This window comes from Dipodomys spectabilis, unplaced genomic scaffold (genome assembly GCF_019054845.1).
Source record: "Dipodomys spectabilis isolate Male_0828 unplaced genomic scaffold, ASM1905484v1 ptg000006l, whole genome shotgun sequence".
NCBI classification, from domain to species: Eukaryota; Metazoa; Chordata; class Mammalia; order Rodentia; family Heteromyidae; genus Dipodomys; species Dipodomys spectabilis.
Window position 1 is genome coordinate 13,679,676 of NW_024870683.1, and position 14,634 is coordinate 13,694,309.

The following is a 14,634-nucleotide window of genomic DNA, read 5'->3' on the forward strand; positions in this document are numbered from 1 at the left end:
CTAGTCATTATTGAGTTCTTTATTTTTTAATATTTATCTTTAAGTAGCTAAGCAAAAGGGTTGCCATTCAACAAAGTAGTATATGATTGCAAGGAATCTTGATCAATGTCACTCCTTTCAACCCCTACTTTCCTCCATTTGCTCAATCCTGTAGACTATGCATTGAATTTTATGGCTGAATTAACCCCCAGTTGCTATCTTCTTATACTTTTCTTTTTGTTGAATTTCACCTGAAAAATGCAATTATATTTAAATGATTTACAGAGGACATTGTTTACATCTCAACCTTTTGAAACATCTTCAAATCTTCCTTCATGAATTTCTGGAGTTAGAAATGGTAGATTCTGTCTTCTCTAGTTGTGGAAGTTTTGTGGCTAGTAGTTCTGATGCAGTAAACAGTGATTAAGTGAGGAAATGATCAAGTTTAGGAAAAGTAAAAAAATTATTTTTAAGTGCTTACCCAAGAAGAAATCTGCCATATACATTTCTGGAAGAGTGTGGAAAAGTTTTCTAGTTAGGACACAAAGGCATTGCTTTGATTTAAAGCTCTTGGTTCTGGCAAAAATTAAGTTCATTAAACTTAGCACAGTGTGTTAAATACAGACCCGCTCATTACTGAATATCAGCTCAATCATTGATGAGTGCTCTGTGAAAGGCCCATCATTATAACATTAAATGTCATTTTATTACCAGACAGTAACTGCCTGATTAAAATCTTAAATGGATGGGGATCATTGAGAAGCCATATTGAAAGTATCTTCCAGTTGATTATTAAGTAAAGTCAGCAGTAAAGGGAAATATTAATGAGCAGGACTACTTCCTTTGCCTCAATGTTTTTCATGTGTGTCTTTCCTCTCCATTTGCACTGACATACCCCTAATTCAAGACTTAATCATCTCTCTTTGATATTGCAATAACTCTCTTAAATTTTGACCTTTCTGTGGACATACTCCAACTCCCTTCAAATGAATAATAAATAAAACATCCAGAAAACCCTTCCCAGGGGGTTGGAGGCATGGCTCAGGTGATAGAGTGCTAGCCAATCAATGAGCAGAAATGTCAAGTACTGCGGTCTCTTCTCTGTGGGGAGTGGGGGGAAGAACTTTACCCGATCTAATTTTTAAAACATGTCATACATTGCTTATGTTTTGATAGACTTGTTTGCAGTAATGAGACTCACTGTATCCTAATACAAAGCATCCTTTAGGATGATTATTATTTATTCTTTAGACAGTACACTCTCTCTCTCTCTCTCTCTCTCTCTCTCTCTCTCTCTCTCTCTCTCTCTCTCTCTCTCTCTCCCCCTCCCTCTCTCCTTTCCTCCCCCCTCGGTTGTGGGGTTTGAACTCAGGACCTGGGTACTGTCCCTGAGTCCCTTTGTGCTCATGGCTGGTACTCTAACCCTTGAGCCACAGTTTGTTTTTTTTAATTGTGAAAAAAAACTACAGAGGGGTTACAATTACTTGAGCAATGTAATGAGTACTACAGCATCCAGCATTGTTGCCTCCTTCTTTGTTTCCCCTTCCCATCCCTTCCCATCTCTCCCCTCTCCCCCCCCTACCCCGCGCCAAAGTTGTAAAGTTCGTTTTAGGACATAACGTCTTGTACATCTCATTGTTGCAATTGGTCCACCTTCCCCTCCACAAATTATACCTACATCAAATACAGTGAAAGCAGGGGTTATACCGTGGGGGAGGGACATACAAAGCAACAAAGAAACCATCTTATAAATATGTTAGAAACAATCACATGAAAGAAAAAACATTTGAGTCCTTATCTTGGGTTTTTTGAATGGTTAATTGGAGATGAGTCTCATGGGGACTTGGGCTGTCTTCAAATCACTACCCTCAGATTTCAGCTTCCTGAGTAGCTGGATTATAGGCATTAGACAAGAGCACCTGGTTCAGCCCTTTTCTAGGCATATGTTTTGCAGTTGAAAGAGATACTTTGCTCATCTTTAGAATAAATCACTTTTTTATTTCTTTTTAAGCATTTTTGTTTGTCTCTGCTATCATAATTGTTACATTGCACTTTTCTATACTTGACGTAGAGTTGCACTTTACAATGTAGAGCATTGTATACAGATTCTATTTGTACTAAGTTTTAGCTGCCAAGGTCAGTTAGCACTCTAGCATTTTGAACACAGTTCCACTATAAACTCTTACTTCCATTCTTAGTTGGAGATAAGAGTCTCATGGACTTTCTTGCCCCAGCTGGCTTTGAACTGTGATCCTCAGATCGCAGCCTCTGCGTAGCTAAGATTATAGAACACTGGTGACCATTGTTTTCAGAATTTTTAAGTGGTAAAAGTTTGCTTTCTTTAATAATAAAAATTACGTATTTGTCTATATTTAAGGTATTTATTCCCAGTTAAGCCTCTGGTTCCAATATACATGATTAAAGCAAGAGTAGATTTTATTAAAACTAAATTCCAACTTGAAGGCAGATGCAATGCTGTTACTGATTATTTTCCTTTAAAATTTTAAATAATTAACTTTTATTTTTAGAATTTTCATTCAAATTAATTTAGTGCTATTATTACATATTATTCTAGAGAAACTATATAACTTCATACTGCTTGAAATAATATAATGGAAACCTTATTTGCAAAATAAAAGTAGATAAAATATTTAAGTGATACACAAATTAACAATAAAAATAAATGAACAATATCATAAAATTGGTACAATTGATTACTGCATAGGAAATTCAATTTAAAACTAGTTACTAAATGGCAGTAGGCAATTTTGTGAATATAAAAAATATTATTTCCCTAGCCAAAATGTGACATGAAGTATTAAGGGATTTTTGAGAAACAATGTGTAAATATGCTTCAAAAGCATTCAAAGAAACTATATCATATACTAGTTATTGCAAATAAGGGAAACCATGGGACCTATGTGCTAGTATATGTCTGAGACAAGCAGAAACAGTCCGATCAGTTGATGTTAGGTGAAATGAACCCCAAGATAAGTATTCAAACATTTTTTTCTTTCTTGTGATTGTTTCTAACATATTTATAAAATGATTTCTTTGTTGCTTTGTATGTCCCTCCCCCACGGTATAACCCCTGTTTTCACTGTATTTGATGTTGGTATACTTTGTGGAGGGGAAGGGAAAAACAAATTGTTTAAACAGTGATACAGGTGGACTCATCGCAAAAATGAGATGTACCAAGACATTATGTGGAAAAATGAACTTTACAACTTTGGCTGGGGAGATGGGAAGGGATGGGAACGGGAAACAAAGGAGGAGGCAACAATGCTTGATAAGAAATGTACCCATTACCTTGTCCATGTAATGGTAACTCCTCTGTATGGTATTTTCACAATAAAAAATGTAATAAAGAAAAAAAACTAAAAAAAGAAACTATATCATTTCATTAGGGCAATGCATTTCTTTTTTATTTTCAGAAATTAATACAGATTTATTCAAAAATGGCCAACATAACACTATTTTGTATAACAAATGAATACTTTATAGTAGTAGACAAGTGTATTAATAGTACTTTAATAAAAAAAAACTATGGAAACATTTAGTTCTTGTTTAGACAAATGTAGAATGTTTCAAAAATGATACAGTTAGTAGGTCATATAAGTTATGTTCTCCATGGTATTTTTTTAAACTTAAAAATTTTACAAAATTATAAACAAAACATGGATGGGGCAAAGGACCAAAATTAGAAATAGTAATTCCCAGCTGATTCAAGGTAAAACCCTCAAAATGCTAAAAGTACATAAACAAAGATTACTGTTTCCAAGACGAGTGTAAAAAATAATAAATAGAAGATAATCAGTAGGCTAATAAAGGAGAAATACATTCTTACAGTTAAAACTGGTGCCAAAAGTAAATGTGAATTGCTTGTCTCCCAAGGACGAAGCTTGATGCAGTGATATATTTTGCAGTCTCCCATGACTTTTCAAGTTCTTAGTACCTACTGAAGGCTATTTACAAGTATTGTTTGTGCTAGATATCAAACACAGGGCCTAGTATGCAAGAACTTTATAACACACAAATGTCCTTATTTTACTTTTTATGACTCGAAATCACTGTACTAACTCAAATATGTTAAATTGTATCACATAAGATGCTTTCAAGTCTCAGCATTTCCAATTATCATCCTACTGCTCTTTTCATACTTTTCCCTATTGTACATATTGTCCATTGAATGCGTAGGGAATGCCAATTTGAATGTAAAATAAGGAAAAGGACTTGAAAGTTGGGGTGATGTTAATATGCTAAAATAATTACTCTTCAAAGAGAATGTCAGAAATTACAACTTTAAGAGTCCTATGTGAACAAATGTGGGGTGTAATTTCTGTGATGACAAATTTGTTTTTAAGAAAGTGCAAGTGAAGAAAAATTTGGATAATAGTATTTACTGGTAATCATTGTTAAATATATTGATCTTGTAATAGGAGGAATTTTACTTTGGTTAAATTAAATTTAATATTGTAACTATTTTTGTAAATACTATTATAAATACTTGTTAAATTCTAATTACTATTATAATCAATGTCATTACCTAGTTGATTTTGGTCAATGGCCTACTGAATGATGAAATTATATTTTAGGCAGAAAATAGTATGGCTAATCTACATGTCTGCTTCTATTAGTACATGATTAAACCATCATCTGGCTTCTCTAATGTCCATGTTATTATTGCCTCTGAAGTTTAGTTTCATGATAGGCCACAGTGTAAAAAGGTATGAATTTTTTAATTCCAGCATATCTCTTTAGTGTAAAGATTCACCCACTTTCAATAAAATATTAGTCATACATATATCCAGTTTAGGATTAAGAGGTATTTACATTCATATGGCAGCTACTTATTTTTAAAATTCCATATTTATTATTGGCTAAAATATCATATGTTGTGTCTTCATTTATGATTTACTTAGTGAATAAATGAGTGAGTGAGTAAATGAGCAGAGAGAATAAGGTCTATTTTTACAAATGTGAATATTGAACCTATCTGGGTTGTCAGGTTGTACCATATCTGTAGACATTGTACTACTGTGCATCATCAAGGCACAATAACATCAACTATGTGAATGGTGCCCCTGGAGATAGGCAGTTCAACAGCCTATGTCTTTCTGGTGGAAAAAAGTAGGGTGAGTAGTCTGGAAGGAGTGGCTCAAACACAGATTCAAGCAATGTATGCTATCTTAGAATAGACTGACTAATATGCAACTTGAATGTGTTACATGGTAGGATGGTAGTAGACAAATGGCTTACCTTTATTCATATGGCCTAAAATTATATACTAAAAAATTGAACTTTATTCCTTTACCTATTGGGATATCTCCAAGGAAGGTAGAGTAAATCTCAATGTTATTATTTAATTTCTATAATTCAGGATGAGGAGAAATGAACAGTGAGAGAAGGCTGGGTGCTGGGCATCCTTTCCATTTAGAAAGATACATGTAAAATTTCACCGGAGAGAAGATGAAGATCTGGGTCAGAGCAGTAGAAGTGGAAATAGATCATGACCTCCAGAAATCCATCTGTGAAAGGAAACCTGGTGTGAAATATTAAAGACAAGAGCCTGCCTTGGGTGGGAGGGACTGAGAGCAGTATGATGTTGGGAACTGTAGTGAGATCAAAAGATAAATTCTGAGCTTACAGAAAGCTATGTAGGGAATTCTGTGCTGTGAACTTTGAGCTTGATAAGCCTAGATGGATGTAGATGTCAAAAGCTGAAAACCAGTATCTAGAGAAAAAAAAAAGAGATGAGAGTGGTTCAGATAACGAGTTCAAAGCCTCCAGTATGAATCATTTATAAAGTCATAACCCCACAAAACAAAGTAAATACTTCAATGTAAGAGTTGATATCATGAACTCAGCCATCCTATATATCTTACATGTAATTTTATATGAATCCATATTTGTCTTAAATTTTACCTAGTTTTAATCTTACAGTTAAATGTAGAACTATATTGCTTATCACTTGAAGCATTAGAATAGGTAATTTATGCTGGGCATCAGTGGCTTATGCCTGTAATCCAAGCTACTTAGGAGTCTGAGATCTGAAAGGCGTGATTCGAAGCCAACCCAGGGAAGAAAATCCATGGGACTCTACTCTCCAATAAACTATTCAGAAAAAGCCAGAAGTGTCACTGTGGCTTGAGCACAAAGAGGCTCAAGCATAGTGCCCAGGCCTTGAGTTCAAAAAATAAAATATCGGTAATTTACAATTTTCACATATTCATCTCAGTGCTGAAGAAACACATAACATGTAAATAAAATCATGTTTTTTTTTTTTCAGATTCTCATTACTCTAAAAATGCATGTGATGGTTATCTTTTAAAGAGACATTTTTTTAGGTCTACTGGACAAAAAGATCCATTGCTTTAGGCTTTTGACAAGGCACCACATCATCACACACATGAGAAACCACCAGGAAAACGTCTTGCATCATAAACTCTGGAGCAAGGGGAAAACAAAAGAGCTCAAGGGCCTACAATGAGCATACCCCAAAAACTTAAGAAGTTCTCACTAGCTCTCACTTCTAAAGAGTTTTACCAACTCTGTAATTCATGGACTTTTGGAAGCTACTTACATAAGCCAGTCAATCATGTCTAACTTTCTTGTATAGCTGTTTATAGGACTGACTTCAAAGGTATATAGAGGTAGAATGGGAAGAAAGATGGATTAAAAAGATTAATAGAATGGGTAACTATAATCAAATACATTATACTCTATGATGAAATACATTAAATTCTATGGTGAAATGTAAGATTTACTTAAGCTATTTTTTTGTCGGTCATGAGGCTTTAACTCTGGGCCTGGGCTCTGTCCTTCAGCTCTTCACCTCAAAGCTAGTGCTCTACTACTTGAGCCACAGCACCACTTCTGGTTTTCTGGTGGTTTATTGGAGATAAGAGTCTCACAGACTCTCCTGCCTGGGCTGGCTTTGAATTGCAATCCTCAGATCTCAGCCTCCTGAATAGCTAAGATTACAGGTGTGAGCCACTGGCACCTGGTCTACTTAAGCTAATTTAAAAAAAGAAGAGCTATTATCATACTTTCTCTTTGATGATTTGTTACCAACGAGAATGGGTAGAAGCTCTTTTATAACAAAAGTGTTCACTAATTGATCTAAATCAGTCTCTGGACTGATTTTTAGTGACATGGAGGCTTCACAAATAGTCATATATAAGGATCATGAGATTGGATTAAATCACTCAGAGAAAAGTTGCGAACTTCACACAATTGCCATCTTTATATTCAATCTTTTACCTGCTACAATTTTTTTATATTTTGAATTCTGACATATCTTCAACATACTTATTTAAAATATGATGTCAGCATATTCATTACCACACATATCAAATAAACAAGATAACAATAAAACACAGGAAAGAGGGGAGGAGAGAAGAGCAATAAAGAGAATGCCTTTTAGGCTTTGAGACCTGTGTTATCTGTTGAATTTTAACAAAAATATGTGAGAATATTGATGGCTTTCTATTTTGGACAAGAGGGAGAGCATGCACTAAATGAAAGCACTTCAGTTGAAGTTCAGCTTCTTGTGCTGAGTCTGCACTCATGCTACCCCTCTGCTCATAAACACTTACGTAGATTGAAGGAATCCAGGACAGATACATCACCCCAAAACATTTTGTTCTGTCCTATTGGTTATTTTGAGCTAAAAGCCCTTGAACAACAGGGGCAAGGAAGGCACTCTAACCTTTTTTGTGCTTGGAGAACGGAGGATGAAACGCTCCTGGTGAAAGATGGCTCTCCTTTTACTAGAAGAATAGTTCATGTGTTTCATTCTAGAAATTCGGGAAAATGCAATGTTTATATCAGAATTAGCATTTGGAATAATTGACAACTGAAGTTCTACTTTGAAAATCTAGAAAAATCTTTTCCACTATGATACCTGTGGAATAATTATTTTCATTCAGTACCAAGTTGTTAAATCACAGCATAGTGATTGCTAGGAGCCATTGTATTCAGCATCTCATACAACGATTCCCCTGCAAGTAAGTGACCCAGTACTCCTCTCAGTTGTGCGTCTTAGTCATTCTCTCAGCAACAAGAAACCAAGGTCAGATAGAATATGGTTGGTTGAGATATGGCCCATACTGTCCATGAGCCCTAGGGAACACTAGTAGGCAGATCTTTCTCCTATAATGAATAAACAAATATCAGATAATATGTGTGCTTAATACTTGAGGGCCAAGGGATATGCAAAATGTGATGTATAGCGTTCCATTTCAAAGACTAAATGTGTGGCATCACAGAATGTCATTTTCCCCTCCTATAGAAACCTAAGTGGTGATTCCTTTAGGTCTGAGAAAAGCTATAGCTATGCATTTCAGAAATATGAACATGGTTAATATATTTTCAAAAGTCTTGAAGAAATTATCAGGAAATACTAAATCCATGGTCCCTATATTAATAAATATATTCTTTTCCCCAAAATTTCTTTTTTTTGCATTATTTCTTTCATTCTGAAAGCATATGTTGAATTCTTGTCTTGCATACTGAAGACAGCATAAGGCATAAGACAAATATTATGGCTTTCGAAAGCTCATTTTCTGATAAAGGAGATCAACATGGAAGCAATTTCTATAAGGTGTAAAGAATATTGTAGAATATTATAAGTATTGCCTGAGGTCACAGAGAAATTAGGTCTGATTCCTAGGAAAGTCACATAAGAAGTGGAATTTAATGTGAGTATAGGAGAATGTCCTGCAATGTAAAAGAGAAAAGTTGTTAAAAATGAGAACATGAGCAAAGCCATGGGTTTGGGTAAAAAGAGTTCAATCAAGACAGGAATTCTTTGATAGTACTTATCTCACAAAATAGACACATGCTACAAAATCATTGTAGCAATATATATTACTAAATTAATTTCTAGTTAGATATATGAAACAAAACACATATGCTTAATAAAATGTATACACTAAATTCTATCACTTGTTCATTATATAACATTTAAAGACCACATATATTAGCCATACATCATTGATTCTGCATATTTTACCTAGAGGGCATTTTAGTAGTATCCAGTGTGCTTTAATCTGATATTGTTTCCCAAATAGAGATGTGAAAATGTTTACCATAGTATTATAGACCTGGTCAACTTATTATTCAAGTTATAATAGTCCATATGCAATATTTCACTTTTAATTTAATTCCATGGACAGCTATTTTCTGTTGTCACATATGAATGTTTTCCTTTTCCTCTCAAGTATTTATATTTACAAATTGTGTTTCAATTGGAGTATTAGAAAGCTCACTAAAAATTTGTAGTTTGTATATACTTCTAGTTTGTGGATACTTAAATTATTTACATTTCTTCCTTGTCATTATTTTTTACCATCATTTGTTGTATATACTTTTTTCTATAAACTGTCTTGATCTTTGGTGGCTAAGGATTACAAACATCTAAAATGAGTAATTTCCATAAAAACATTACAAAGTTCATGTGGATCCTGAATTTAAATTCTCCGTGACTCTGAACTTGTAAATCCTCTACAATTCTATCCCATAGTTTCGTGGTTTTCAGGCAACATGCCCTCAATCTAACATAAATGTTACTTTTTTGAAATGTTAGAATATCCTTATGATATCTATCTTGCCAGAGTACAAGAGAAAATGAGATTCATTTTAACATATATGTTATTGTTCTCTGATGATTTCTATCCAATGTGTTATCTGTATTTCCATTTTTTTTTGGGGGGGGGGGGGGTCCGGTCGTGGGGCCTGAACTCTGGGCCTGGGCGCTGTCCCTCAGCTCTTCAGCTCAAGGCTAGCGCTCTACCACTTGAGTCACAGCGCCACTTCCATCTTTTTTCTTTTTGCTTATGTGGTGCTGAGGAATCAAACCTAGGGCCTCAGGCATTCAAGGCAAAAGCTCTACCACTGAACCACTTTCCCAGCTCCCTGTATGTCCATTTTTATACTGAAAATTAAATACTGAAGGACCTATTGCTATACATGCAGGCACCCAAAAATCTTTGCTGTTTTTGTTTCTTGTGTCACTTTGCAAATGAGCTATTGTCTACTGATGAGATAAAAACATACACTTCTGTGTATTACATTTAAAATAATAATCAAGGAAATAATCATGTTAGGCAGTCTGAATTATTCTGAATGACAAGACAAATGCTTAAAGTCTGATGGTTGATTAACTGAACCAAAACCTGCATCAGGTATGTATTGTGCAACTCAGATTAGAGAGGCCAAGAAGGAAATTAAATTAGGAAAGGGAAGTGATGAGCAATCACTTATCATTTGGCCCAATCAAAGTAAGAACAACCAAGAGAGACTAACCTTTTGAAATGAAGAAAACACATTTTCTTCTTCTTTCACGTGGCTTCTGAACCTTTCATCTCTTCTTAGTTTGAGTCACCTGTTTCTGTAACTCTATTCATACCTCTTGTTTTAGGATTTTTGTTTTGTTTTGTTTTTTCCAGTGAGAGTGTTTGTCATTTAATGCCCAAGACAAACAGATGTCTTTGACAACATCACTTTTGGGAAATACATTTTTGTTCTGAAATAGTTCGGTAAGCAAATGCTACCAAATCTATGAAAGCTAAAAGAAATACATGTTTCCTTCTAAAGTTAAAGAACCCCAGATGGCAACAAAATGACTCACAAAACTTGTGACTTGGTACATTGATGTGATACCATGTACTGTGGCTAGAGCCACAGAAATGCTTGCTAAATCTTAAAAGATCAGACACGATCATTGTTTGTAACTTAACATTTGTCCTTTGGGAGACCATCATTTTGGCGTAGAAAAAGAATGGGAAGCTCCTGGAACCATCTGTTTCTTTTCCAAATTTATTATGTTAATTTGCTGACATACAAGGACTCAGGGGGAAAACTCACAATGTTGAATTTATTCCTCAGAAAATAAAGCAGACTGTTTCTTTGTTACTTGTCTTGGGTTGTATTTATCTTAGTAAAATTGTATTCTAACTTTCAGTTATTTCCTGTGTTTGTCTCCTTGGAATCCTCTTTCTCTTACTCTTGTTTCCTAGCCATTATATGTGAGTGATCCATCCTATTAGGATTTTAATCTTTCTTTGTTAAAACCAAACCTTGGGCCAATCTAACTGCTTACCTTGGTCATAACTCCATGACTGATACTGAATCACACTAAAGAAATGTCACATATATACACAGACTGATACTATGTATGCCATAATTTACTATTCCCTACTGATTATTCTGCATTTCTTTTGCTTTTAAATACACAGTAGATGACCATCAGAACATTTCTTTTTTAAATGTTTTTATTGTAAAAATACTGTATAGTTACATGAACAGTTACAGTTACATGAACAAGGTAATGAGTACATTTCCTATCAAGCATTGTTACCTCCTCCTTTGTTTTTCCCCTACCATCCCTTCCCTCCCACCTCCACAACTACACTCACAAAAATAACTATTATATACTCCCTTTATTCCCTCCAGTGACAGATGACACATTCATCATTCTTCCAGTTTTTGTAGATGTGATTATAATTCCATAAATTTCTACCCCTTTAGATATCTTGCTATATACAAACATCCTGAATTTTACCAATGATTCTCTCATGATTTCTGAATATCCTGAACATCCATCTTTAATTAGAAGCAAACTCACTTATTTGACTCTAGATCTCTCTCCAAACGTTTTCCTACACTCTTCTCTGTAGGGCCAAAATGCTAAAGACGGGTCTGGACTCATTGTATTCCACCTTCAATGGACTCATCTTAAAAGTCTGCTTTCTTTCAGGAGCTAGAACAATTTTCACACTGCTAAATTCAGTGTGCACTTTTCCTGTCATAAAACTCTCATGACTTGAAATGGGTGACTTTCCCTGCAGATAGTGTACCTAAAAGCCTGTAATTCTGTTGATAGCAGCAATCCTGGCATTTTACGTATAGTAGTCAAGCTTATGTTACATACTACTGAAAGACACTTATCAAAGAATTAATGAAATATTCAGGATAAAGATAGACTTATAGTGATGTACTGTAATGCTAAATAGTTTTGCATGAATGAGTTAGTTCATGAGGGCTATTCTAAATATACAATGCAGGGAGAAAGAAACAATGTGTTGTAATCTGAGATGGATAAAGTAAAAATCAAAATAGGTATTAGCAAGCCTAAATAAGGAATTAATATACAAAACTAAAAGGATGTTAAAATTTTTTTCTGAATTTACAAAATTAACAATTATGCAGACAGTGAAATTTAGGTTTCTATGAGCTTTGAAAAATAAATGCACTCAAGTACAAAGAATATAAAGCATCTCAGTTATTCAAAACGCTTCTTCATGCTCTATTAAAATAAACTCCCTGGACTGGGGAAGGTATCTCAGTGGTAGAGAGCTTGCCTTGCATGCATGAGACCTTGGGTTAGATTCCTCAGCACCACATAAGCAGAAAAAGCCAGAGAGTTCAAGCCCACATGACTGACAACAAACAAACAAACAAAAAACTCCTTTTGAGGAAAGGCAATTATTGTCTTGATATTTTTATCACCCTACATAATTTTGTTCTTTTGATCTTTTACAGTAACACAATATTTGTGTGTTTTGTGTCAGAATCCAACACACTAGTTCCCTTTAGAATTCATCCATGTTAATATATATATAAAACATTTTTTGTGCTAAGTTGGCTATAAGAACATACCACTTGTTTCTTTATGGATAGTTAAGTTGTATTCTGCTTTTGATGATTATAAATAGAGCTGGTATAGAGCTATTATTTTTGTTATCTTTATACATTTTGTAGGATGTTTTGTCTTTTTAATATTTTTTAAATGGTCAGACTTTGTATACACTGTCTCCACCAAATAATTTGTTAATCGCAGTTAACTTCTACAGGAACTGGTTTTATCTGTGGGCTTTGCTTCTGGGAATTCTATTTCTGGAGATCTGTGACTGTGTGCTGATTTTGAGTAATTTAGCTTTTTCTTGTTAGAAGCATAGAAATGACACAATCTTTATATATTGGACCAGAAACTGAGATTCTGTATGCAATATTTAGATTTTTCACATTCCAAATGATTTTGTCATTATTCAAAGTAGTAGTGGCTTACCTGCATACATTTTTTTTAATTGTTAATGTAGATACTAAGCACTAATTTTTCTCCAGAAGTTCCTTTGTCTATTTCTTGTTATTTTCTATACATAAAATATTAACATGGTTTATCTTTTTCTTTCCAAAATTACTACACTATTTCCCTTTGATTTATTATACTAACTTGGATCACCAATGAAGTGGTAAAAATAGTGTATAGAAGGAAATAAATATTTAGTTTTTCCTAATTTTGAAAGGTAATTTTCAGTATGTTGGTAGGATTTTTGTGTATGTCTTAAACTGTGGAACTCTCTTCTATCCTAAGTTTCTGAGACGATATTGTTGCCTGGCTTTGTACTTTAATCATAGATAGTATTTAATTTTGTGAAATTATGTTTTGGATGTATTAAGATTATGTAAATTTTTTACTTTACTGAATAAATGAATTAAACGTACAATTATTGTTTATAGTTTATATATATATTGTTTAGTTTAAAATTACATGTAGATACTTGTTAGTAGGTTACTGTTTTCTAATTTAATTGCATTGTGAGCAAAGATATACTGTATATATAACATATAATATATTTAATATATATAATTATATATAATTATTGCTTAGGGTAGTTGAGTTGTTACTGCTTAAATTGTTGGTACAAATGTCTGTAAATCAAGATTAGCTGTATTTAAATAGGATGTTATTCTTTTTAATGTCATGTTTTTTAAACCAATTACAGATAAGTACTAAGATATCTAACTGTATATTATTAATTATTTTAAAACTGTATACATTGCTGTATATTATTAATTATTTTAAAACTGTATATATTGTTTTATAAATTTGAATTTGGTGTAGCAAATTAAAAACCGTATCTTTTGAAATAATATTTTTACCATTATAACCAATTCCTATTTTTAGTCTTTTTGATCTGATGATGTTACTATTACTCCACTTTTATATATTGGGTATGAAATATGAAAATATATGTTTCATATGTTTAATTATGACATTGTATAATTAGACTGTAGGCCCTACAGATTTGGTATTTGCATTTAAATATCTTGACAAGGTCTGTTTTTTAAGTGGAGTTTTTAATTCCTATTCAATTAATTTCCCATATGATTGAGTTTTAGTCCACTCCATTGAGTTTTCTTTTTTCTTTTTTTTCTGTCTCTCCATTCCTTATTTTCTGCCAATTTTTGATTCAATTGGTATCTATTTGCAGTACATTTTATCATTTGTAAAAATAAATATGAATATAGTCATATTTTAGCTTTGTTTTTATGCTATGATTTGAATGTTGCATGTCCAGAAAGACCCATGAACATGGTTACACGGTCAGGGATGGGACAGTAGAAATTTTAAGAGATGTGGATAGTGGAAAGTTTATATGCTTGAGGCATACCTTGAAGGGGCCATGGCTCCTTCTTTCTTCTCTTATGCTTCCTAAATATGATCTAAGGGATTTGTTTCTCCGTGTGCTCATACCTTAATTTACAGGCTTGCCAGAGGCCCCAAGCCACAGGATCAATTGATAGAACTTTCATAATCATGAGCCATTCATATGTAATGTCATGACTTTATGTCCTTCAATGGATTTT